Raw genomic sequence first — 27,393 nt, forward strand, 5'->3', positions numbered from 1 at the left:
TTGTGCTGATATCCCAGGACATTCTCACTCTTGATTATATAGACAGGGTCACCTATTGGATATTCTTGATTTTTGACAAAGGTTCTTGTGTTGAAAGAATCAAGGAAAAGACTTTTACTGAGAACTTAATATGTGCCAGGTATTAGGAATTTAAATTCAGATGTGAGGTCCTTGCCTTCAAGACCTTATATTGTAATGGAGGGAGATTGAGGATGTAGAGTGGTTTTGGTTTAGCCCTTAGGCTAAAGGGTTATTATTGAGTGTAGTCATGAGGGAGATGATTGACGTAGCTTTACAGTCACAATAACAGTATTTGTTTGGTTATTGTTCTTTAGGTGGAAGGGGCAAGGAGGAGAATTTGTTCACAGCATCAGGGAAGATCACTACGTGACTGTTGTGTAATATAAAACCTAGTAGGGTCCAGGTAGGTATAGTGAGCCATGTTACGCACTCACCAATCTGGAGAGAATGGACCCCTAGGTTGAAAATTCTGTAGTTGAAAGGGTTAAATTGCTGAGGTGGACATAATTAATTATAGGGTGGATGGTAAGATTTCAGTCATCTAGACTCACCATACTTTTTAAACTGTTTGGCAATTTGGCAACAGTGAAAGGTTTCTGAACACAATGGCCAAAATCTAATTAAAAATCAAGTATGTAATAAATCTGAGGTGTTTCTTGCAGCACTTCACTACAACCTTGGTTCTGAACACAAAGCATGTGCACTTTGAGCCCTGGTCTAGAGGCCTACAATGGCAGGCAAGGCAGATGGCAATGAAATAACTAGGGCGGATTGTGAAACGTGGCTGAATAGTGGAAACAGTTCTTGTGACTGACACAGCAATCAGGACCATATTTAAAAAGACCTGACTAACACCCCTGTCTTTTAGAACCTATGTAAGAGAGACCCTGTTTTCTAGATGTAGCTTTTGTGGGGGTGAGGAGACTGGCTTTTTTTTCCCTCAAACCATGCCCATTGACATTTTAGAATGAGGCATGTTATTTCTAATTTCTGTATAGCATCTTGGCATATCTACTTTTTCTTAAAATTCCCCACAAATGCCAGATTGCTTGAAGACATACTTTAGTTCGTCTCTATAGAATTTCCTCTCTCTGCCTAGAGTTAAAATCTCCTTAGCTAGCTGAGGTCAGCATATCCTGTTGACACATTCATCCATAGCACATGTCCAGCCAACTGAAGTAAATTGAAGTAAGCTTAAGTTTAGTACTTGAGAACTGGCCCCAGTCCAGGATTTTATTATTCTTGTCTTGGCATTTACTGTTAACTGTTTTTTAAAAACATGCTTGTTAAATTGTTCAAATGTGGTAGTACCAAGGCTTAATACTGTGAAAAGACTGGAGTCAGGAGGCCTCATTTGTAGCCACAACTTGGCTATAAACTAGTTGTGTGACCTTGGGCTTCACTTTCCTCATATGTAAAAAGAATTTGGAGTAGATGATCTCTTTTTCTTTTGCTCCAATATTCTAAAGGTTTTCTTTAGTCTGAAGATTATTCCTTTCTCCCAAAAGATGAATTGCCTTTAGTAATTCAGTCTTATATATCAGTACATTATTGGGAAGAATTTGGAGGTAAATTTTTATGTTAGTGTCACCAATAAAAACTTTTAGATCAGTGTAGTATGGAGTTTTACTTTACGATCATGACATTGATCTTATTGGCTATTCATTTCTTAATTAATTCTTAATTTCTTAATAACCTTGTGAAATAATCAGTCTGTGGTCTCTCACCTATTTTCTTTCTTTGATGCAAACTTCCCAGTGCTAGAACACTTTCTAGGTGGTTTATAACAACTTTTGATAATACATTTTAGACCTATTGAGTTTTCCAGAGGACTTGAATCATTTGTGGTACCCTTCCGCATGATTGAATAAAATTCAATAAAATCTGCTCCATTATAACAACTTTTTTTTTTGCTCCTTTGGCGGGTTCAGACCATGTACATTGATTAGAAAAGACACAATAATGTAGACTGAGTATCTTAGTGCCTTCTTTGGGAAATTAGATTAGAACCTAAATTTCATGATATTATTTTAAAAGTCTATAATTCTTGCATATCTTTATCTAAAATGCAATTATGGATTTTCACCTAAAAGGAACATTAGATGTCATTTTCAGATGAGGAATACAAGTCTACCTCCTAAAAAGTTCTTTTAGAAAAAAAGGAATAATAATTGGTTGACTTGGCACGTTAAAGTCCACAAAACCCTAGAAATCATATTTTCAGAGATATACTCTTTCCTCTTCCTATCCCCTAATTGTGGGTGACCCTTTAGTCATCTTCCAAGAGAACACTCAAGCATTCATTTCCATAATCTAAGCCATTCTCATGGAGATTGGTTTGCACTGAGGTATGTTCTGATGATTCCATTTTTTAATGTGTGTCTTAAGTAATAGGAAAAAGTATTTTAAAAGTAGACACTTATGAAAGCTGTTAATGGTATACTCTTCATATTAAAAAAATATTTTTACATAAATCCTTGAGACTTTTCCAAAACCCTTTGAGTTCCTTCTTTTTCTGTTTTCAAAAAACGTACTGGAAATTTTTGAAATGGAAAAGACTTTTCTAATCCTGTAATTTTTTAACATAGCTTTCCTTGTCTAATGATACTAAAAGACTCAAACACCAGAACTCAAATACAGAATAGATAAAAGAAAAAGAAACATAAACTTAAATATTGCAACTCAAATACAAAGTAAAAAAAGGGAAAAAAAGCATGCCATGTGCACAGAAGAACATGAGAGGATTCAAAATATGCAGTGGTAAATTTTCATTTCTGAAAGCCTATATGATAAATACTAAACGTTGTGTTGTGAGCTATCCATCTTTTCTTTGCTTCCTTGGAAGTTTTCTTTTGTTCTCTGCTGTTGAGTGTATACTCTCTGAAAGAGAAGGATATTGTTAATTATTTAGATGCAGCTTATCCAGGTAGGATTTGATCAGTCTTCCCTTCTTTCCTTCCTTTCTTCCAGTTCCTAGTATTCTCTTGTTCCTATAGGATGGTTATTTCTTTATTCCAGTTATCATATGCTAATATATTTAGAAATATAGAAGGAATTTTGGAGATTATGAGAGTGGTGTAATTTGGAGTTAATGGTCTGGATTCAAATCCTTTCTCTTCCTTTGTGTGACCTTGGACAAGTTACCTAACCTTTTTTAGGTTACCTAACCTCAGCGCCCTCATTTTTGAAATAGTTAATAAAGCTGGCATTTAAGATGAACTCTTAAGGACCCTTCAGCCCTCTAAATGTGCTTCATCATTTTATAGATAAGTAAACTAAGGCCCAGAGGAAGTAAAATGATAGTGCCAAGGTCACACAGGTTATATGTAAGTAGCAGAGGTAGAGTCTGAACCAAATCATCTGAACTCCAAAATCCAGAGTTCTTAGTTGAACCTAAAATTAGACAAAACCCCCCTCCCAACTAATTAAGGGAGGTAAAGTATCTTCTAACAACTTAGAAACCTATAGATTGATTTTAACTATTTAGTATAAGATCTAATATTGAAGTACTCTGATTCTAAACAAAGACTGTTTCCACTGTATTACATGCAAGATGCATGCTACTGCTGCTTCCCAATTTTTTTAAAAAAATAAGTAAATATTGAGAATCATTTCCCTCTGTATATTGGGTAATCTGAATAAATCTCTTTATAACTCTTCTAAATAAAAAAGGACATTTCAGTCATTTAGAAAAAATAAATAAAATGTAAGTTCTTTATCTCAAATAAGCCATTATTTGTAGCACAGTGCCTGGAATGTGGTAGGTGCTTACTTAATAAATACTTATCTAACTTTTCTCTTCCCTTCCTTCTTTAGGAGCAAAGGCTATATATAGAGGCTATAGATATATATCTACATATATATCTATATATCTTTTATCTTTTCATCCACAGCACCTTGCACGTAGCATGTGCCTAGTAAGCACTGATTTATACGGGGAAAAAAATGTCTGCAGGTCAAGTGCTTGTTTTGCACACATTACTGTATGAATCCTGCCTTTTTATTTTAAACCAGGCCTCAAACTAACAAAAATGTTTGTGTTTATATAAATTGTACTCCAATATCTCATGCCCAGGATGTAAAGCAGAGTTCCTGAATGTCATGCTAGTAGCATACAAACCCTGAAGACCCTTTGAAACTTGAAAATTCTAGAATGGTCCTGATGTTAATTGGTGTGTTTGTTTTCCAATGAGCAAGGCCAATAGAAAATGGGCCACTAGAGGATGGGGTTTCTGGTCCATAGCAACTCATGACATCACTCTAATGAAAGTAGGAGATTGTGATGTGCATCTGTGGAAGGGTTTGCACGCTGATGAAATCTTTGAACATAACGAAGTGGCAGATGTACAGGAAAAAACACATATGTAATGAACAGGAAAAACATAATTTTCAGTCTGTGCTCCCACTCCTACAGGTTCCTAGTTAACTGCCCCAGATTTTAGGAAATTTCTGGATCAGAATCATCTCCAAATTGTAGTTCATAAACCCCTGTTGATCATTTCTTTTAATAGTCTTCCAGAGTACACACATAGATCAGACATAAAGCTCTTTACTATTCTCTTCCGGTTGTTTTCTGGGTGTCTTGGCAAAGAGAATGTTTGAAAATGGGGTGAAGGTGAAGGTTAGACAAGGAAAGCAGGAATAGGAGGCTTCTAGGAAAATTTAGGCTGTGATTTGGCAACAACAATTTGTCTTCGACCCAAGAATAATCAGTAAATAGTTAAAGATTGACTAGACTCATCCTCACCATATTTGTGGGAAGAGAGACTGTATTGTATATTCAGTCAGTCATTGAATCTGTTAAGTATTTGTTAAAGGGCCACTATGTAGCTAAGTGCCAGGGATGCAAAGAAAGGCAAAAGACAGTCCGTGCCCTTTATGAGCTTACAGTTTACTGGGGGGAGAAACTATGTACAAACATACTATAGGTAAGATAAGTAGGCAATAAACCCCAGAGGGAATGTATTAAAATTAAGAGGGGTTGAGAAAGACTTCCAGTAGAAGGTTAGATTTTAGCTGGGACTTGAATAAAGCTAGCAAAACCAGGAGATGAAATGAGAAGGGAGAACTTTCCAGGCACCAGAAAGAGCCAGAGAAAAATGAGTGGGGTGGAGAGATAGAGTATCTTGTTTGGGGAACACCAAGGAGAGGTCATGTCTTTGTTTTGAAGAGTGTGTGGGAGAGTAGGGGGATAGTTATATAAGTTGTAATAGATAACATTGGTATGTGGAAACTGTTTTCCTCACACCATAATTGAGCCAAATTGAGTTAGTTTTGTGTCTTAGAGTTTCATTTGTTTGGTTTTTGGGAGGGGGGGTTGGATCCCTCTGTCTAGTTTGTTCGTACCTGCTTTCCATATTATCTCTGAAGTTCACAACATAATTAGGATTGTGGTAAATTAATGAAATTCCTATTTATGTGTAATCAGTAGTTGTAACTGACTCGTATCAGATCCCTTCTTGTTTAAAAGTAGTAGGATATGAAAGCTATGAGTCAGTAGTAGAAAAGGGAAGCTGGGAATGTTACTACCTTTGCAGTTTTCTTCAGCCACATCTACTTTCAAGGATGCCTGGTGATATTTTTATTCTACACAACAGCCTACATATTCATCATTGTGGGAACATTTCATAATTACAAGATCTGGAACTAGAATTAATTTAGAGATCATCTAGGTCTAGGACATTCTCTCATCTTATACATGAGAAAACCTCCTTTGAAATCATGACTCCCAAATTCACATTGATTGTATATAAAAGGTCTAATATTGAAGTACTCTGATTCCAAAACGGGCTGTTTCCACTATAATACATGCAAAATGCTTGCTACTGCTGCTTCCCAAGCAGATTCATGGAGCTTTAAGTGTTTCTTATTTTGTATGTATGTGGTTTTTTTTTTTTTTGAGATGATATAGTTCACATAGAATTTGTTTAATTAAGAAGTTGATGCTGTATCATTCTAATGTGATTTTGATATGGTACCGTAATAGCCATCATCCTTAATTTAATCAAAACTAAAAGTGCCTTGATTTATTGGCATTATTAATTTTCCACTTTCTGCCCCAGTTAGTTTGTATTCCCTCGTAGTGTCTGAGAAGGAAGAATCGAATGGGTTGGGTTTGTTTTATTTTGTTTTTAAAGCACAGAGTTTTTTTTAATATCTAGTTTTTAAACTCTAATGACAGGCTTATGAAAAAGGTGTTACCATATCTAGTTGTGACTTTTTTAGGCATAATTTTGGCAAAAGTAGCAAATTATCTTTGCCCCAATTAATTGTGCTATAATATATCAACCTGAGGTGAGAAGTAGAGGAGTCATTTTGAAGGTTGGGAGGGAACGTAAGGGTTTTTATTGGTTTTAACAGCATTATACGTGAAAAAATTGAGGCCAGGAATGATTATGGCTTGCCCAAGTAATTAGTAACAGAGATGGGTGTAGAACCTAAATATCTTAAATGACCTTTCCATTTCATGGCACTGTTTGCTAATTACTACCTGTTCCTTCTTTTGCATACTGACACACCCAACTGCTAGGAAAATCTTATATATTTCTTGGTCCAAAGGAGTGTAAAATTTTGATCATCTACGTTAGCCCAAAGTTGTTGAGTTCTGAAAAACCTCTAGTACTGCGGGCTAAATGTTTGACTCTTTATGTTCTTAGTATAAAATTCAGACAAATCATTTTCCTATAAAGCAAACTTCAGAGACTTTTTAAAAATATATGCTGTGGAAATTAGGGGCTTGCTTCACATGATACAAAAAACACTTGGGGCCCCATTATCTTAAGAGACATAATGTGGTTTAGTAGCAAACCTGTTTTCTATTCACTCCCTCTCTTCTAGTTCCTCCGCTGCTTTGAACCACAGTCTCTTTATCTGTGAAGTGAATGAGGATTATACTACTTATCCCTACCCAATTCAGGTTGATATATGCAAGAGGGTATATACAAAGCATCTCGGAAGCCAAAACATGCACTACCAATGTCAGTTATGTTTCAGGACTTAACAGATTTTTCTGTCATGGTGTATTGGAAAGGACACGGGATTAAGAAAGAGGGCTTAGTCTTGCCTTTGCCACTAACTATACATTTAGCAAAGTGTCTTTACCTCTTTGGGTTTGTGTACTCAGCTGTAGAAGGAATCTTTTCCGAGGGTCATCCTAGCATGCTGTGTGCTGCTGAAGTCAGTTACTCATTTAAATGATTTTGCTGTAGGAATTTTTCTGACATATAATTAATCTTGGTTCTTTTGGATAGAAAATGTATTTAATGCTTTTTATCTAATATGATAAGTAGTTGTGTGTTTTTCGAGCAGAAATATGTTTAATATTTTGATTACTTATTAGTTGGTAATGTGCTTTTAGATAGGAAAATATTATTTTTTGTTTTTTTGTTTTTTAAATCTAATCTTATGGTTAGTAAATGATTCCTTGGTGATTGCATTCCTAGTATTTAAAATTTCTCCTACGTTAAGTTTAGGGTTCAAAATAAAAATTAACTTCATCTGACTATTTTTATTCATTTTTGGGGGAAAAAATACTACACTAAGGGTACACTGAAACCTCTCTACTCTCTATTGAATCAGATATTTGAGTGAAGTTTTGCTAAAGAGTTTCAATAGATATTATTGCATCTAATATATTTTTAAGGTGAGAGGCGACATGGTACAGTGGAAAGACTCCTTTCTGGCTCTGGAGTCAAGGGACCTGGATTCAAAGCACAACTGATGTACTACCTTTGTATTTATTCTTAGACAAGACATTTAGCCTCCCTAGGCCTCAGTTTGCTCATATTCATCTGTACAATGACGAGATTAGACCCTTCCAGGTCTAGACTTATGATTCCGTATATTCATTTGAAAAATTTGATTTTGGAGTAGAGGAAATAAATTAATGTGGTTACAGGAAGAGAACTGTAAGCACTTTCCAAAAGTATTTGCATGACTCTTCTTTATAGGGGTATTAAATTTAGGAGTTATATTATTTTCTGTGTAATCTACTGACACTAATACTTAGTAAAAATAAATGTTTTATTGAAGTCTTTTAGACATTGCTGTGACTCTCCAAAGATACCTTTCTTTCTGTATAATCCTCACAGTAAAGAAGAATGTTTAAGTAAAACAAAGTAACACCATTGTGCATCTTGCACAATCTATGCTTCATTCTATACCAAAAGTCCACCTTGTTAACATGAAGAGGGAGGCATGTTTTATTATCAATCCACCGAAGTCAGAATTTCTGACTGCATTAGAGATGTTGTTTTCCTTTATAGCAATATGACTCTTCTGTTCAGTTTTCTGCATCAGGTTATATGAATTATGCTATCCTGATTTATACTTTTAAAGGAACACGGCCCCCTGATCCATAAGTAATTTAATATCACTTACCAAAATCAGAAAAAAAAGCTGAAGTCTAGATCTGATTGTGTTTTATACAAATGTATAAATAATTGGCCACTGCACAGATAGCAAGATGGGTTTCTAGTTGAGGAGATGACTGTCCAGATGAAATTTCAGTAACTGCTTACAGCAGCTGTTGACCGAAGGTTAGTTGACAGCTATCTGGTTTAGATATCACAGTATGGCATGTTGAGAGGGCACCATGAAACCAGGGATACTCAACATACAGCAATATGAACCCACCCTTAGCCTGGTCTCTTGCTCTCTGTTGTTACTGGTGCCCTTAAATGACATTTTCCCTACCTGAAATTTTTTTTTTTAACTCCCACAAATTAAATTTTTTGGAAGAAACAAAACAAATTTATAAGTTCTGAAGGGTCTTTCTTCTTTATTATCAACTGCTGGATCTTTTCATCAGACTTATATTAATTTTTTTTGTTTGTAAAGTGTCTCATGGTTCCAAGAAATTCAGAAGTGTAGAAAAATTCTTTATTTTAGATGTTGTAGATGGAAAGGGATATTTCAGTTGTTTTATGTTCAAAGAACGTAAAGTTCTTATTATGAATGTGGAAACTTCTTGGGCTGTGTCACAGCAGTTGACTTCTTGGTAAGTTGGAGTCCATTGTGTACAGCATCATCTGACTTCCTACTGTTTGAGAAAGTCCTATATTATCTATGTTTTCCGTTGTTGTAGATAACTGACCATGTGACTACCAGCAACCTTGCCCTAAGCAAATATTATCTAGTTCTTCATACCCAAAGGCTTTTTTGGTCTACAGTCATTCAATACAGGCAACAAATTTCAGATTGATTAAAAAGATTTGAAAAAGAATTTCAAACTACAGCTTATCCATAATACTCATTTTCGATTGAAAAACTAATGTATGTATCTCATAGTTGTGGTGTGGGCAAAAAATTGATTATTAGAGATCTAGCTGCTATACATTTAAAAATATAAAATAAAATGATTGCATTTAAAATTTCCAAGGCTAGTTCAACCTATTTCTTATGGAATTTAAGTTCTAAAACCCATATTCTTTTTGGTATTCTTGGTGTTCAAAATTATGGAGGCTGCTTTTATTTTCATGTAATTTATAAATGTATATTTTTACTTACAGATGCTGTCAATTAGTTAAATATTTATTAAGTGCCCACTTTTTGAAGTAATTGTGGTAGGAACTGGAAAAACCAAGACAAATAAATAGTGCTTACTCTCAAGGAACTTCAAGGAATTTCGTGAGAGAGATGGATACAAATAGTATATAAAAGTTATATACAAAGAAAGTACTATCAGGATAAAACATTTTTAATTTTTTTTTTAACATTTTTAATTCTAATAGGTTTATTGAACATCAAAATTTTATAGTCACATAATTATCTTAATTGCGTATAGATTCTAAAGTAGCTGTGGAAAGTCTTCTAATGTGTTATCTTGTTCATTCTGCCAAATAGATCTAAATATTTATTAGCTGGACATTCCATTATTTATAGTTTGTAACAGTATACTTCATTGGTGCATTTTTCTGTCTCAAAACACATTGTCCAGGTGACAGTGAGCCTCAGAGTCAGATTAGACTACCTCCTGCCAACCAATGGCTTTTAAATAAGAGTGCGGGAAACCATAGCGGAGGTGAGTTAATATTTGTGGTAACTCTGGGTCAGCCAGTTTGTATTTTCTTTCTGCTGTAAATAAAGAAATTTGAACCTAGGTCTTCTTATTCTAAATATTTCCACTCTCCTAGACTGCCTTCTATGAAAATACAAACAGTTCATTTTCAGTATCTGGGTAGTCAGTGGGATCACACACACACACACACACACACACACACACACACACACACACAGCACAGGGTGAATTGAATAGGATGGGATCATATCTTAAAATAATGAAATTAAGCAGTGAGAGAAATATATTGGGAGGAGAAAGGGAGAAATGAAATGGGGCAAATTATCTCTCATAAAAGAAGCAAGTAAATGACTTTTCAGTGGAGGGAAAAAAGTGGGGAGGTGAGAGAAAAAACATGAAGCTTACTCTCATCACATTCGACTCAAGGAAGGAATAAAATGCACACTCATTTTGGTATGAAAACCTATCTTACAATACAGGAAAGTGGGGGATAAGGGGATAAGCAGGGTAGGGGGGATGATGGAAGGGAGGGCATGAGGAGGAGGGAGCAATTAGAATTCAACACTCTTGGGGAGGGACAGGATCCAAAGAGAGAATAGAAGCAATGGGGGGCAGGATAGGATGGAGGGAAATAACTATTGTGGAAGTCATTTGCAAAACTACACAGATATGGCCTATATTGAATTGCTTGCCTTCCCAAAGGGAATGGGTAGGGAGGGAGGGATGGGGAGAAGCTGGAACTCAAAGTTTTAGGAACAACTGTTGAGTATTGTTCTTGTAACTAGGAAATAAGAAATACAGGTAATGGGGTATAGAAAGTTATCTTGCCTTTCAGGACAAAAGAGAAGATGGGGATAAGGGAAGGGAGGGATGTTAGGAGGGAGGTCAGATTGGTGATAGGGGCAATTAGAATGCTCGGTGTTTTGGGGTGGGGGGCGGAAATGGGGAGAAAATTCAGAACCCAAAATTTTGTGGAAATAAATGTTGAAAACTTAAATAAATAAATTTAAATAAAAAAAGAAAAGAAAAAGAAAATACAAACAGTTCTTGAAATTTTGATGTTAAGAATTCTGAAATAGGCATTCTAAAAAAAATCCATGTTAACTTTACTGTACAGTGCTGTGCTTTCCCTTTTCTCTCCTGCCCCTCAGCTATTGCCCCCTCCCCCCATCACCTCACCAAAAAACCAGCAACAACAACAAACCCACTGTCATCACTACCACCAAAAACAAGCCCATATAAAAGCAGGAAACCATAACTTCCACCCCTACGATTGTGGGCTTGACTTGAGGCCTCCAGCTGAGGGAGGAGACCTTTTCCTTGCTGTGTTCACCCATGGGTCTGAACCCAGCCAGCATGTGCCGTCCTTCTCCTGCCCCCCATGTCTGCCCTACTGCATGTGTTCCCTCTTGGTTCAGGTTAGGCCCCCACATGGCTAGACCCAGCCTCACATGTTCCTTCTTCTGGTCTCAATTCTCTGTTCTGGGCCCCATTCTCTGTTCTGGGCCCCATGTGTCCTTGAACCATGGGCCAGCCCCCTCCCTGTTTGCTTCCTCCAAGGGCAAATTTGCATTGCATTAAAATCACTTTGTATACAGACTTCTGACAAATGGTCCACTTACCTAAAGCCAGAACTGCCTGGAGTCCAGTATTTGCAGCTAATTCTTGACCCTCTTCTTTCCCTGCCTTCTCTTACTACATATCCTGTGGATTTAGCTATCATCTTCATGCTGATTCCTTCTCATTCTCTTTTGCCCTAGTCTTCTTTCTTGGGTATAGTGCTGAATAGCAAGCTACCTAATGGTAATTTTGAACTGAGCGTCCCATAAACATCTCAAATTCTGCATGTTTAAAATGAAACTGATTTTTTTCCTCCTCAGACCTACTTCACTTTCAGCTTTTCTAATCCTTTAAAGAACACCACCATACTTGCTATATCACCTTGCAGCCCTGCTAACACAGTTATCATTCAGTACATACATCCACTTGATTGTCACATCTTTTTTCAGTTTCAGGACGTCTCTTGAAAATTACTCCTTACCTATGCTCACATAGCCACTAACTTAGTTCAGGCCATTATCACCAATCATCTGTACTATTGTTAAGGATTCATCTCCCTGCCTCAAGTCTTTTCCCACTGTAATCTCCACTGTCTAATTCTCCACTGTCAAAATGATTTTCCTAATTTGTAGATCTGTTTACCATCACTATTCTTCCCCCAACTCGCAAAAAAAACCCCACTGACTCTCATTACCCCCCCGAAAAAAGTATATTCAGTTTTGTATTTAAATCTATTCAGTATCTTGCCCCCAAATGCTGTTCTAATCTATCTCTTCTCAATGTATCCAATGAAGTTGTCCTTATTACAATTCCTTACGCATAACACTTGCACCTGTATCTTGTATCTCTGTGCCTTTGTACTGTCTGTCCCCCATGCCTGGAAAGCATTACCATCTCATTTTCACAGTTCAGAATCCCTCATTCAGGTCTGACCTTGTGTGCCATACTCTATAGACTTTTTCTGATCACATTCTATTGGTGTCTTTCCTACCCCTAAATTCAGCATTTATCTCTTTTCTGTTTACCTATGTGAGGGCATGTTGTTTTCCTCAGTTAAAATACAAACTCTCAAGGAGCAAAGACTTTTTTACACTTTGTAGATTTTGCTATCTTGAGTTCATGGAATCCACTGTTCTTCACTTGCAACAAATCCTTTCTTGCACACTTACTAGCTCTGTGACTCTGGATAAATCAACTTCTGTCTGCTTTAGTTTCTTCATCTGTCAAATGGGAATAATAATAGCACTTAGCTATTTGTAAATAAAGCTCTGTTATAAATGATAGCTATTATTATTACTATTATTTTTAATTGGAAGACTAATAATTTTCCTTAATAGCCTTCACATAAAATGGAGCAACTATCTAAACAGGAGGAATGAAAATGAAATGTGAGCTTTATACCATTTTCATTGCCAGCTAATGAACAATGACTTCTTATAAAAAAGCAGATTCCCTGATGTTAGTCTACTTTGAAGTATGAACAGGCTAATAGCATTTTTTCGGTAGATATACATAACTTGTTTTGGCTCAATTTCCCATTTTCCTTGACTTAATATGGTACAATTTGCATCCGTCAGTAAATATGTGAATCCCCACTCTGTTCGGAGCACAGTGCTAAGCACTTAACAGCTATAAAACTACAAAATGAAGCCCTTTACCGTTTGCTCTGGGAATGGAGAAGAGAATAAGTTCCTAACAATGGAAGATTTCCTATTCAGCTCCGGTCTTTTCATCGAGAATACTTGAAAGTCCTCTGTTTCATTGAATCACTGTTTTTTTCCTCTAAAGTTATTATGCTCACTTTTGCTAGGTTGGTGATACTTGGTTTTAATCCTAGCTCCTTTGACTTCTGGAATATCATATTCCAAGCCATCCAGTCCCTTAATGTAGAAGCTGCTAAATCATAGTGTCATCCTGATTGTATTTCCATAGTACTCAAATTGTTTCTTTCTGGCTGCTTGCAATATTTTCTCTTTAACCGGGAAAGTCTGAAATTTGACTACAATATTCCTTCGGAGTTTTCCCTTTGGGATATCTTTTAAGAGGCAGTTGGTGGATTCTTTCAATATTTATTTTCCCTCTGGTTCTAGAATATCAGGGCAGTTTACCTTGATAATTTCATGAAAGATGATATCTAGGCTCTTTTTTTCATCATGGCTTTCTGGTAGTCCCATAATTTTTAAATTGTCTCTCCTGGATCTATTTTCCAAGTCAGTTGTTTTTCCAATGAGATATTTCACATTGTCTGCTATTTTTTCATTCCTTGGTTTTGTTTTATAATTCCTTGATTTTTCATAAAGTCCTTAGCTTCCATCTGCTCCATTCTAATCTTTAAGGAATTATTTTCTTCAGTGACCTTTTGAATCTCCTTTTCCATCTGACCAATTCTGCTTTTTAAGGCATTCTTTTCCTCACTGGCTTTTTGGATCTCTTTTGCCATTTGGGTTAGTCTATTTTTTAAAGCGTTATTTTCTTCAGCATTTTTTGGATCTCCTTTTGTAAGCATTTTACTTATTTTTTATATTTTTTTTGCATCAGTCTCATTTATCTTCCCAATTTTTCTTCTACTTTTCTTACTTGATCTTCAAAATCCTTTTTGAGCTCTTCCATGGCCTGAGACTAATCCATATTTTTCTTGGAGGCTTTGGATGGAGGAGCTTTGACTTTGTTTACTTCTGTTTGCATGCTTTGGTCTTCCTTGTCACCACAGTGAGTTTCTATAGTCTGATTCTTTTTCCGGTTTTTCCTCATTTCCCCCTGCCATTTACATGACTTTTGAGCTCTTTGTCAAAGCAGTTCTCTGCTTCCATTGGGGGTGGGGGGTATATTGTCAGTCGCTGGATCCCTCCACAGTCTGTGAGCATAGAGCTCCTGAAGCTGTGGCTGCAGCTGATGCAGCTGATGCTGTGGCTGCTGGGGGTCCCTCTACCCCTTCCTCCCTCTGCTACCCTGGGGCTGAGGCTGTACCATTCCACTCTCCTGCATTGGTCCCATGGACTTTTTCCACTGACCTTCCAATTTATCCTCAGCGTTTTAGGGTCATGAAGTCTGGAAACTGCCACAGATGTGAGAGATTCAGTTCCCCCAAGGCCTGCTCAGGTCCCCTCTGTGCACTTGTGGCCCATGCTGGACTGTTCTCTGCTCCCGTTATGGCACGATAGACACTTCCTTGTGACCTTCCAGGCCTTCTTGGGCTGAAGATTTGCTTCACTCCAACATTCTGTGGGTTCTGCAGTTCCTGAATTTGTTTAGAGCCATTTTTTGCAGGTATTTGGCTGGGCTTGGTGGGAGTGCTCTAAATATTCCATGGTGTTACTCCGTCATCTTGGCTCCATCCCCCGATAAACACAATTTTTAATATTCAGAAGGTTAATTATGTACTTAACTACTCAAACTTGGTATTAAAATGTTATTGCAACCAAGATTTCCTAGGAATCCCCTTTTGTATTAGAAGTGTAAGAGAATCTAAGAATTATTAGGTACCTTATTTATCTATGCCCAGCTGGTTGCCTGAATAGGAATTCTCCCCTAGGATCCCTGTGAAATGTTCATCTTTACATGTCTTTACAAATGTGTTTGTCCTTAGTTTTTGAAGAGGACTATGACGTCAAGGATATGATGACATGACTTCGATTGACTTTGATTTGAGTGGGGGTCTGTACGCGATCACCAGCCTCACTTTCTCCTTCAGAGCCATCCAGGTCCAGTGGCCAGATACTCAACCAGAGATGGCCCAGGATGCAATAGGAGACCTTGACCCTTGTTTCATGAGGCTCATCTCAGACCTGACTGTCTCATGTTCATCATTCCCTTCACTCTTCACCCCACCTACCCTCCTACAAGGCAAAACTTAGTTTTTTCATCGTAGTTGATCTTTGCTAAATGTAACCATACCTCAAAAAGCACTTAACTTATAGCTTTGTCACTTATTTGTGTACCTGTTAACTTGCAAATTCTAAATTACTTTTATAATTTTCAAAAGGTTTAACCTTAAGAATTTTACAGGGGAGAATGTGGAAGAGTACCAGTCATGAAGCTGACGTACCTCGGCCCCTCTAGACAATCTATGATGGCAGATAATAGAGCTTTCAGCATTACCTACATCATGAAGCTCTAGGGATTTTAAGGCTCAGATGAATTAGAATATGAGATTATAGCAGTAATATGAAATGACGTTTGTAATTTAAAATATTTAAAAGTGTTTTATATAAATGGATTTAGTTGGAAAGTATGTTACAAGTAGAGGTCACCTAGTACAACTGTTCTCATTTTACAGATAAGGAAAGTAGGGTTCCACAAGGTTAAAGGATTTGTCCAGAGTTCAACAGGTAATAGTATGATTGACAGTCAAATTTTGAACCCAGGCTCTCTCTTTTTTTTTTTTTGGAACGCAGGCTCTCTTACTCCAGATCCACTGTTCTAATTATCATTCTGCCTCTTCATTTTTATTTGTTCTCAGAACAACCCTTCAACATTGATTCTCTAGTTATTGCTATCACGTTACGTGAATGAGGAGCCTAAGGCTGAGAGGTCAAAAGTCATATGCCATTGGGCATACAGCTAGTAAATATTGAACACAAATCTCCTCAGAGTCCAAGTTCAGCACCATTTCTGCTTTACCATCATGCATCAGGGTATGAAAAAGCACTTTGTCAATTCTGAAACTGCATACAAGTAAATGTAATCTGTTACTATAAATACAAAACAATTTTTTTAAATCCATTTAGGACCTACAAATTCATACATATATGGAACTCCCAGGGGAAGCTGAGTGTAACATGCATAGAGGGCCAGACCTGGAGTCAAGAAGACTCATCTTCATGAGTTCAAGTCTGACTACAGACTCTTTCTGGCTGTGTGACCCTGGACAAGTCACTTAACCCTGTTTGCCTCAGTTTCTTCATTTGTAAAATGAACTGGAGAAGAAAATGATAAACTAGTGCAGCATAGCATCTTTGCCAAGAAAACTCCAAATGAGGTCATTTAGAGTCAGATACAACTGAAAAACAACTGAACAGGAAATTTCTAACATGCCACCTGGCAAATCACCTAACTTCCATTTTACTGTTGAAACTTGATATATATGAAATATATAGACTTTGGATTTAGAGTGATGTAGGTATTACTCATGTACTTAGAGATGTCAGCTCTTTTGGTAATAGATATAGGACCTTCGTACACGAAGGTCTCTTCTATTATACCTTTATTTTTGTTTATAATATTTCCACCATCCAGGTGCACTGAACTTCCTCAAAATAAAATAATTCCATTTTGAGTACTCCATCCTCTTATAGTTTTATTTCAAGGAAGAAGGTATGTTCCAGGAAGAAATCACAGGTCAATCAAAATACACTATTATTTGTGCCTTTTGCTTTCCATAAACTAGCATTCAGTTATACTACTCATAATTGTTCTTCAGCAAATCTTGTTGCTTTTTCTTTTGTTCTCTCCTCCTTTGTAATCCAAGTTATTTAGAACAGATACCTTACTGAATTTTAGTTTAAGATAGCTATCTTATTGGGGCAGCTAGATGGTGCACTGGGTAGAATGTCAGATCTGAAGTCAGGGAGACTTATCAAGTTCCAGTCTGGCCTCAGACACTTACTAGCTGTGTGGCCCTGGGCAAGTCACTGAACTATGTTTGCCTTAGTTTTCTCATCTGTCAAATGGGCTGACCAAAGAAATGGCAAACCACTCCATTATCTTTGCCAGTAAAACCCCAAATAGGGTCACAAAGAATTGGACATAACTGAAAAACAGTTGAACAACAACCTTACTGAAGGTTTGTACATGCTATACTATTTACCTGTCCTTTGTGGGCAACCCAGATAACTGAGCTGTTACGGACTGTTTGGATTCCTCAGTTTCTTGGCTGGTAATCCTCTCTTATCATTTAAGATTAAATATAACATACATCTGATAATTATGAAATTGCTCAGACAGAAATATCACAAAAATAAATTGGATGTAATCAGTTAGCATAATTATCATCTTAATTTTGTATAACTGTTTAAGCTCCTCCAAACACTTTCATATCTGTTAGATAAAATAAATATTCCTATTTTCAGATAACGAAACTTGAATTGTAACTTATAGCTTGTTTAAAATCATGAGGCTAATTGACTGCAAAGTTTTGGACTACAATTCCAGAACCTGGGTTATTTCCTTTATACTAGGTAGCTTTCCATCACTAGAAAGGCATTTGTTAAGCATAATGTGATTCAGTGTATTAAAAAGTTCCAAAAGTACAATTCTCTACATTATAGGAGCTTGTGACTAATTTTTGTAAGATCCATGATGCTGCCCTCTGATTAGACTGAGAATAGTGGTAGAAAAGGTTGATGTATCCCCACCAAAGTAAGAGCCATTTATTTTCTGCTACATATCCTTCCCTCCCCCACCCTTCCAAAAAAAAAAAAAACAAAACAGGAAAAAAAGTATCCTGAAGAAAAAGACTATCTGGTACCTAATATAATGGGAAATTTTGCTTTTTAACAAATAATCTTACATACTGCCTTTCACTCAAGCACTCAACATCCATTGACAATAAGCATTTCTTAAAACTTAGCTTTTATTGCTCCTTAGGACAATTCACCTGTAACTTACCATATTTCTTCACTTCTGTGGGTGCTGTGCTAGTGATTTCATTAATCTTTATAGCCTCAGCTAGAGCTAGAGTCTAACTTAAGAAAATGTTGAAAAGGCAAGTTTGTTTTTATTTAAACAGTTGGTTAGTTTCATACAATTTAAAATGTTCTTGATGACAAAACAATATAACACAAAAATGAAAAGAGCTTTCTTTTTTTTTAAATTGCTAATTGTTGAGCCAAGGCAAATTTTTCCCTATTTTAAGAAACAAGTATTTGCTAAACACCTCCTCTGTGCCAGGCACCATGCTAGATCCTGCTGGATATAAAAGTCCAAAATGTCCCTGTTTTCAAGGAGCTTACCTTGTATTGGTGTGATACATTATTCACAGATAAGTAACTAACAAGGTATATGCAAATAAATACATAAAGGCTTCTTTGGGTAGATTGAGGAGAATAGCCCTGGAAGTTCAGAAAGGCCTCTTGAAGAGATCTTTAAATGAGAGCAAGAGGAGGACTGAGAATATTAGGCATGGTAGGAGTTAGGGGAAGCATATACAAAGACAGAATCAGGAAATGGAATGTCATTTAAGGGCAAAATGCTACACAAAAGAGCTTATATTTTATTCTGGAGGCAGTGGGGTTTCACTGACTGAGGCTTGTTGAGGTATGGAATGACATGGTCATACTTGTGATACCTATGGGGCAGCTATGATTATGCCGGCGTATTTCCAGGTTTGAATCACAAGATATTACAGATTGTCTTCATTGAAGACAGAACCAAGGCATTTATTCAAACAGAAAGAAGCCAAATCCATCATAGTGACCAAGAAGTCTATACACATTGTCAGGCCTTCCCACAAACCAACTCCCTTAAGTGAAATCACTCCCTCTCTCACTCACATCTAGCTGCCTGCTTCTGCCTGCTCTATGTCACTTCCTCTCAGCTCTGCCCCATCCCTTCCTGCCCCATGTGACTTAGACTCATGTGACTCAGGCTTCCATGTGACCAACAGGTCACATAGGCCTATTTAATGGTTGGGAAAGATCTTCCCATTCCATTAACAATACACTTAAAAATATCAGTTTGAAAGCTATCTAGAAGGTGGATTGGAGAGGAGACTGAATGCTGCAATACAAATTATGAGGCAGTTGAAGTAGTCCAGGAAGAAAATGATAAAGGTTTGAAATGGGAGGAAAATGTTGATGACTTAATAAATGTTGAATGAGGGGAGTGAGTTGTACTAATGAATACTTGTGAACCTAGGGCCCTGGAAAAGTGGTGGTACCACTGAAAGAAGTAGGGAAGTTAGGAAGAAGAGCGATGTCAGTCAGCCAACAAAAGTTTATCATGTAGAGGTATATTTTTGAGGCAGTCTACCATAGACCTCCCTCCAAGGTAATATCCACCAATTAATTATTATTCTTTGGGTCCAGTCATTTAACAAGATTTCAGTTGACTCAACTCTCATCTAATCTATATCTGTTCATTTTGTTCACAATGATAACTTGAAATATTATGTCAAATGCTTTGCTGAAAATGAGATGCATTATGTTCACAGCATTCCCTCATTTGTCCCTGTCCAAAAAAGGAAAAATGAGTTTCATTTGCTATAGCCTGCTTTATATTTTGGGCCTTAGTTTTTGCTGCTTCTCTGAATGTCCATAAGTTTTGTTGTCTTTTAATAACATGTCCTAGAATTTATGAGGAATAGAAGTCAGATTTACCCATCTTATATTTTGCAGATTTCCATTTCTTCTATTTTTTGAAAATTCATACTTTTGCCCTCCACCTTTGTGGGACTTCTCCCATTTATTCTCCATGATCTCTCAAGTTTTAACATCAAAAGCTCAGCAATATAATTTTTTTTTCACATTCCCTAACATGCAGTTCTTTCAGGTTAATACATTTAAAGGTAAAAAGGACCTTCAGAATAATCTAGTCTAGTTCAGTTTAGAGATAAGTAAGCTACAGTCCAAGAAGATCATGACTTGCCTGATAGCACACAGGTAGTATAATAATGAACTAGGATTTAAATCATACTCCTCTACCTTAAAATCCCATGTTCTTTTCACTGCAATATGCTGCCTTACTTGAATTTTTTGAGAATAGCAAGTTGTGCTCTCTTCCCTTCATTTTCATCTTTAACTCTTATCCATCTTTTCCAATATAAAGATCTTTCTATTTAGGCAAAAAGAAGCTAAATAAAACAGAAAGTAAACAAGTGTTTACCAGTTTGCTCTTCTTAATATCAGTCCCATCCACGCCAAACACTACTTGTAGTCTTTCATTTGTTCTCCCTTTTGCCCCAACAAAGGTTAAAAATTTTCTTTCTGTTTTTATTAACATTTATTCCAAGCTTTAGTATTTCTGATGCTATACTTAGAAGGATTATGCTGCTTTTTGGTTGTTCATCCTCAGATACTCTTTTCTAATACATTCTATAAATGTATTTGTGAGTCTGAATTATTTGATGTTTCCTACACAGCCACATCACTTTAGGCATATATCCCTTTTCGTCCTCACTGGAATTATTTATGCATATGTCTTAACTTCTGCAGAGTACTAGGCCATTCTATCCTATATGTCTTTTCTTAAATTCTCTGAAAACTATTCATGTAATAATCTAGGGTTTTGGTCCTGTTAATTTTCTTTTCCTCCTCTATTATGAACTGTTGGAGTTCAAGAGACCCTGTGGAGGGTCTATTGCACTCAGCCTTTGTTTGTTACAATCAGATCCAAAATAACATTTGTCCCCCATGTTTTAAAGGTTGAAATTTTAAAACAGCAGTAATTCACTAGCTACTATTATTGACATAGCAATAGTTCCAGTAGACAGTTGGCTAGTTGAAAGTGCCCCCATGCCCACCCTCACCCATTCCTGCCCAAACTACGACATGCAAATGCCAGATGTTTTTAATCTGTTTCCTGAATTTATATGATTCCTTTACCTATCCAGGTGATCAATAACATTCTACTTTATCTTTTCCAGACTATAATTTTCTCATGGAAAAAATAAGATTAATGTCACATGTGATCTACTTTATAAGACTGATCTGAGGAAAACACTTTGTTATCGTGAACATAATAGTTGACTAGTTTGTCTAGTAAGGGTACATTAGCATAACCCTACATTCCATACTTCTTGTGTTTTATTCTCTTTACCTCTGAACTCAAATTTCGTATTTCCTTCCTCAAAATCTTAAAATGGTGTTTGTGCCTCATTTTTGAAACATTTAATAGTATTTTGTAAGGTTGTTTTAAAATATTCTCTGCTGGAGGGGCGGAGCCAAGATGGCGGAGTAGAAAGATGCACATACACATAGCTCCGAACCCACAACCCACAGAACGGCTAGAGGGGACCAACTCACGGTGAATTCTGCACCCAGAGGCCACGGAATATTGGAGCGAGGGAGATTTCTGTTCCGGAGAGACCTGTAAACCTCTCGCGGGGGGTCCTTCGCGCTGCGGACTGGGCGCCGGGACTGGGAGCAGAGGGCAGCCCTGCAGCGGCCGCGACACCGTGAGGAAAAGATCCGAGTGGGCTACGGGGACGGGATCTCCAGCGGCCACGTGGGTCCCTCCACCCACAGAGGGACCTGCAAACCTCTCGCAAAAGGTCCCTCGCACTGCAGACGCGGAACCCAGCCCAGACCTGAGGCGGCCACGGCTCCGAGAGGTACAGATCCGAGCAGGCTTCAGGGACAGGATCTCCAGTGGCGGCACAAGCCCCTCCACCCACAGGGGGTCGGTGAGAGGGTCTCTTTGGCGGGTCGAGAAGGGAGTGGGGTGCCCCCATGGCTCGGGCCCCCCCGGGAGATAGAAGCTGAGAGGCGGCGGCAGACAGGGGCTCCCCAAGCAGGTGGGAGCCTGGATCCATTGTGGAAGGGCTGTACATAAACCCCCTGAGGGAACTGAGCCTGAGAGGCGGCCCTGCCCCCCACCTGACCACCTGAACTTAATTCTCACACTGACTAGCAGCCCTGCCCCCGCCAAAAGCCCTAAGGCGGGAAGCAGCATTTGAATCTCAGACCCCAAATGCTGGCTGGGAGGATCAGGAGGCGAGGTGGGTGTGAGGAGAATATTCAGAGGTCAAGTCACTGGCTGGGGAGAATGCCCAGAAAAGGAAAAAGAAATAAAACTATTGAAGGCTACTTTCTTGGAGAACGGACATTTCCTCCCTTCCTCTCTGATGAGGAAGAACAATGCTTACCATCAGGCAAAGACACAGAAATCAAGGCTTCTGTGTCCCAGCCCACCCAATGGGCTCAGGCCATGGAAGAGCTCAAAAAGAATTTTGAAAATCAAGTTAGAGAGGTGGAGGAAAAACTGGGAAGAGAAATGAGAGGGATGAAAGAGAAGCATGAAAAGCAGATCAGCTTCCTGCTAAAGGAGAACCAAAAAAATGTTGAAGAAATTAACACCTTGAAAACTAGCCTAACTCAATTGGCAAAAGAGGTTCAAAAAGCCAATGAGGAGAAGAATGCTTTCAAAAGCAGAATTAGCCAAATGGAAAAGGAGATTCAAAAGCTCACTGAAGAAAATAGTTCTTTCAAAACTAAAATGGCACAGATGGATGCTAAGGACTTTGTGAGAAAGCAAGATATCACAGAACATAGCGAGAAGATTGGAAAAATGGAAGATAATGTGAAATATCATATTGGAAAAACAACTGACCTGGAAAATAGATCCAGGAGAGACAATGTAAAAATTCTGGGACTACCTGAAAACCATGATCAAAAGAAGAGCCTAGACATCATCTTCCATGAAATTATCAAGGAAAACTGCCCTGAGATTCTAGAACCAGAGGGCAAAATAAATATTCAAGGAATCCACAGAACACCGCCTGAAAGAGATCCAAAAAGAGAAACTCCTAGGAACATTGTGGCCAAATTTCAGAATTCCCAGGTGAAAGAGAAAATATTGCAAGCAGCTAGAAAGAAACAATTCAAGTATTATGGAAATACAATCAGGATAACACAAGATCTAGCAGCTTCTACATTAAGGGATCGAAGGGAATGGAATAGGATATTCCAGAAGTCAAAGGAACTAGGACTAAAACCAAGAATCACCTACCCAGCAAAACTGAGTATAATACTTCAGGAGAAAAAATGGTCTTTCAATGAAATAGAGGATTTTCAAATTTTCTTGATGAAAAGACCAGAGCTGAACAGAAAATTTGACTTTCAAACACAAGAATGAAGAGAAGCATGAAAAGGTGAACAGCAAAGAGAAGTCATAAGGGACTTACTAAAGTTGAACTGTTTACATTCCTACATGGAAAGACAATATTTGTAACTCTTGAAACATTTCAGTATCTGGGTACTGGGTGGGAGTACTCACACACACACACACATGCACACACGCGCACACATAGAGAGACAGAGTGCACAGAGTGAATTGAAGAGGATGGGATCATATCTTAAAAAAAAAAATAAAATCAAGCAGTGAGAGAGAAATATTGGGAGGAGAAAGGGAGGAATTGAATGGGGCAAATTATCTCTCATAAAAGAGGCAAGCAAAAGACTTATTAGTGGAGGGATAAAGAGGGGAGGCGAGAGAAAAACATGAGGTCTACTCTCATCACATTCCACTAAAGGAAAGAATAAAATGCACACTCATTTTGATAGGAAAACCTATCTCACAATACAGGAGAGTGGGGGACAAGGGTACAAGCAGGGTGAGGGGGAGGATATAGGGGAGGGCATGGGGAGGAGAATGCAATCCGAGGTCGACACTCATGGGGAGGGAAAGGATCATAAGAGAATAGAAGTAATGGGGGCAGGATAGGATGGAGGGAAATATAGTTAGTCCTATGCAACACAACTAGTATGGAAATCATTTGCAAAACTACACAGATTTGGCCTATATTGAATTGCTTGTCTTCCAAAGGGAAGGGGTGGAGAGGGAGGGAGCTAAAGAAGTTGGAACTCAAAGTGTTAGGATCAACTGTAATGTTCTTACCACTAGGAAATAAGAAATACAGGTTAAGGGGTAAAGAAAGCTATCTGGCCCTACAGGACAAAAGAGAAAATGGAGACAAGGGCAGAGAGGGAGGATAGAAGAGAGAGCAGATTGGTCACAGGGGCAATTAGAATGCTTGGGTTTGTGGGGGGGAGGGGATGAAAGGGGAGGAAATTTGTAACCCAAAATTTTGTGAAAATAAATGTTAAAAGTTAAATAAAAAAAAATATTCTCTGCTGTTTTCTGTACTTATTATTTCTGCCTGTGAACATTGAGTTTTCTTTCCCTGGAGCAAGTAAATCTTTCTATTTCTTGTTAAATTTCTATTTCTATTTGTATATATAACTTATTTCCTCTACTAGATTATGATCTCTTTGGAAACAGCGACTATCTCCTCCATCATTAAATACAGTGCCTTATACATTAATAAATTACTATTAAAATTTTACCATACTGTCTTAAACCCTACAACCTTTTCCCCCTGAAATTGTATTGAAATTGCATACTTAAAGTAGGTCATAATCTTCCTCACAATTAAAGAATGAAATAATTACCCTTTGTTTCTTTGGCATATTTAAATAGTTTGTTTTGTTATGTCCTTAAACATGGTTCATTTAGATACATATTTTGCTTGTTGCTATTTGGATTTTTCTTTCTCTTGGGGTAGTACAAATATTCTTTGGAAATTAATCATTTTTGTAATTCTGTTTTTAGTATCATTCCATATTTCCATATATACTGTCTGAAGTCACTTATCTATAGTTTTCTCACTTAGATTTGTTTTAAACTTAATTATCTCTATCCCACCTCTTTTATAGTATTGAAAAGTCCTGTTACAGTGGACTCTTTATGGTCCAACATTCTTCCATTCAGATATTGATAGTAATAAGAACATCTATACTGGACATGCTTAACTGTTCCTTTGTCTTACTGTCACATGACACCACATTCTCCTGCCATGTTCTTCCTTTTAATTCTCTTTCTGTCCTCTTTCCCAGGGTTAATTCTTTGTTTTGTCCTCTCTTTCTGTTTGATTTTGATTTTCTCATCTACACTTGTTGTTTCCACTACTACCTTCTTATATTAGGGTAATGGTAACAGAATGAACAGTTGTAGACATGATGGAATAAGCTAGATTTAGTAACTGATTGCACAGGGCCTGGGACCACAACATGGTAAACCCAAAGAATCTTTATTAAAGTTAAGAAGATCAGAGATTAAGTGGGGAAGCTTATTTCCAGTATTAGGCCCAGAAACATTGCTGGGTCTGGGCTAGCCAATTCCTGTCATCACTTGTTTTATCCTGATGGATGCTTCAAAGGACCTATTGAGGCATTTTATTAAGACTGCCATTAGGTGTGTAAACTATAGGGAATTCCATTGGTCTCAACTTGACTGAACAAGACTCAGTCATTACAAAGGCTAAAAAGTAGAGATAAACTTTGTTCACTTATTTTTCCTCATAAAATCTTCTGTAAAATTTCTGTCTCATTAAATAATTAATTAGATGTGCGAGTGAGCCAGTAAGTCTTGCCTAAATTGAAACTAAAGTTTCAAGCCTGGGTGATAGGTTTTTGAAATATTTTTATGGATATCTTTTGTGTTTGAATCACCTTCACTTTTGAATACATTTCTCTTCCCCCACCTCCACCCCCATTAAGCAGTCTTCTACAAGACAAAACAAATAAAAGAAGGGGGTAAAGATAATTGACCAAAAACTAAGCAGTATAATTGTTTGAAAGTATTTGCAATGGTATGTGTCCATAGTTCACCTCTGGAAAAAAGGAAAGGAGGGAAGAAGGTTCATTTTCTCATCTTAAGAATAATTTAAAAATCAAAATCACTCACAAAAAATATCTGTAATTCAATGAAACAAATCTGCACATTGGCCATGTTCCTATATACATGTTCCATTCTGAATTTTAAGTTTTAGTACCTTTTTGGCAGGGTGGAGGGGAGGATGTGATTCATTTTCAATTGTCTGGACTCTTGGTTTGAGATTGCATTAATCAGTTCTAAAATCGTTCCCTAAAATGTTGTCATTGTGTCTATATTGTTATCTATTTTTGTTCACTTCATTCAGCATTAGATCATGGAAGTCTTTCCACTTTTTTAAGAAACTGTTAGTTTCATCACTTCTTATGACACAGTAGTATTCCATTACATTCATGTACTACAATTTGCTTAGCAGTTCCACCACCTCTTAATTTCTCGTGTGAGCCTACTATGAAAACAGCTGTTATGAATATTTTAGTGCATATTGGTACTTTCCCTCTTTCTTTGATCTCTTTGCCAGTGTAGACCTAGTAGTTGAATAATTGTCAAAAAGTATGAATAGTTTAAGAACTCTTGGGCATAATTCTAAATTGCTTTACTGAATGGTTAGATAGATTCATAGTTTTACCAACCATGCATTAATGTGCTTGTTTTTCCAAAGCCCTTCCAAAATTTGACATTTTAATTTTTTGCAGCTTTTGACAGTCTGAAGAATGTGCAGTTGAACCTCAGAGTAGTTTTAATTTACTTACTGTTTTGCAGATTTGAGGCCATTTGATGGGAGTTGCTTCTTTTCCCCTTTCTCATTTATGACTTCTGCCACTATTTTGTCCTTCACTCCTGTCTCAGGTGATGAAATGGTACTCCTTACTAAGGCTAACCTCTCTTTTGGTGAATGGGATCTACTTAAACTCATTCCACCCCATCTCCTCCAGCAGATTGCTTTCCTTGTCATCCCTACACACACACTTATTTTCAATATCCACCTGTCTAGTGGTACTAGTTCATTCCTTTTGGTCTACAAACTTGCTTATGTCTCCCCTCTCCTGAAAAAACCCTCACTTGATCCTTCCATCCCCACTTTGGCCCTTTGTAGCTAAACTCCTCAAAAAGGCCTTGTATAATAAGTACTTCCATTTTCTCTCCTCTCACTCTCTTCTTAACAGTCTGGCTTCCAGCCTTATCATTCCACCGAAACTTCTCTCTCCAAAGTTACAGATAATCCCTTAGTTGCCAAATCCAGTGGTCTTTTCTCAGTCTTCATTCTCCTTGACCTCTCAGCAACCTTTGAAATTTTGCATTCTCTCTTTCAGTTTCTCTCTCTCTCTCCCCCCCTCCTATTTCTCCCTAACCTTCCCCCCACCCCCAACTCAATATTTTCTTCTCTGTTTGTTTTCAGGACACTCCTGATTCTCTGATGGTTCAGGATATTCTCTGGTTCCCCTACCATTCTCAGCATATTCAAA

General features: G+C 37.4%; 1 protein-coding gene across 8 annotated transcripts in view; it reads left to right on the forward strand.

Moving 5' to 3' along the window:
* PKP4 (plakophilin 4) overlaps positions 1-27,393 on the forward strand; it is a 256,480-nt gene that overhangs the window by 69,032 nt on the left and 160,055 nt on the right. Inside the window, exon 2 of one of the 8 annotated variants that reach the window (XM_072612042.1) lies at positions 14,629-14,866. The exons of the other annotated variants lie outside the window; for them this stretch is intronic. The gene's annotated coding sequence lies outside the window, so the exon portion shown is untranslated. The remainder of the gene's footprint in view (positions 1-14,628; positions 14,867-27,393) is intronic. 8 annotated transcript variants of the gene reach the window in all.

This window comes from Notamacropus eugenii, chromosome 5 (assembly GCF_028372415.1).
Source record: "Notamacropus eugenii isolate mMacEug1 chromosome 5, mMacEug1.pri_v2, whole genome shotgun sequence".
In the NCBI taxonomy this organism is placed as follows: domain Eukaryota; kingdom Metazoa; phylum Chordata; class Mammalia; order Diprotodontia; family Macropodidae; genus Notamacropus; species Notamacropus eugenii.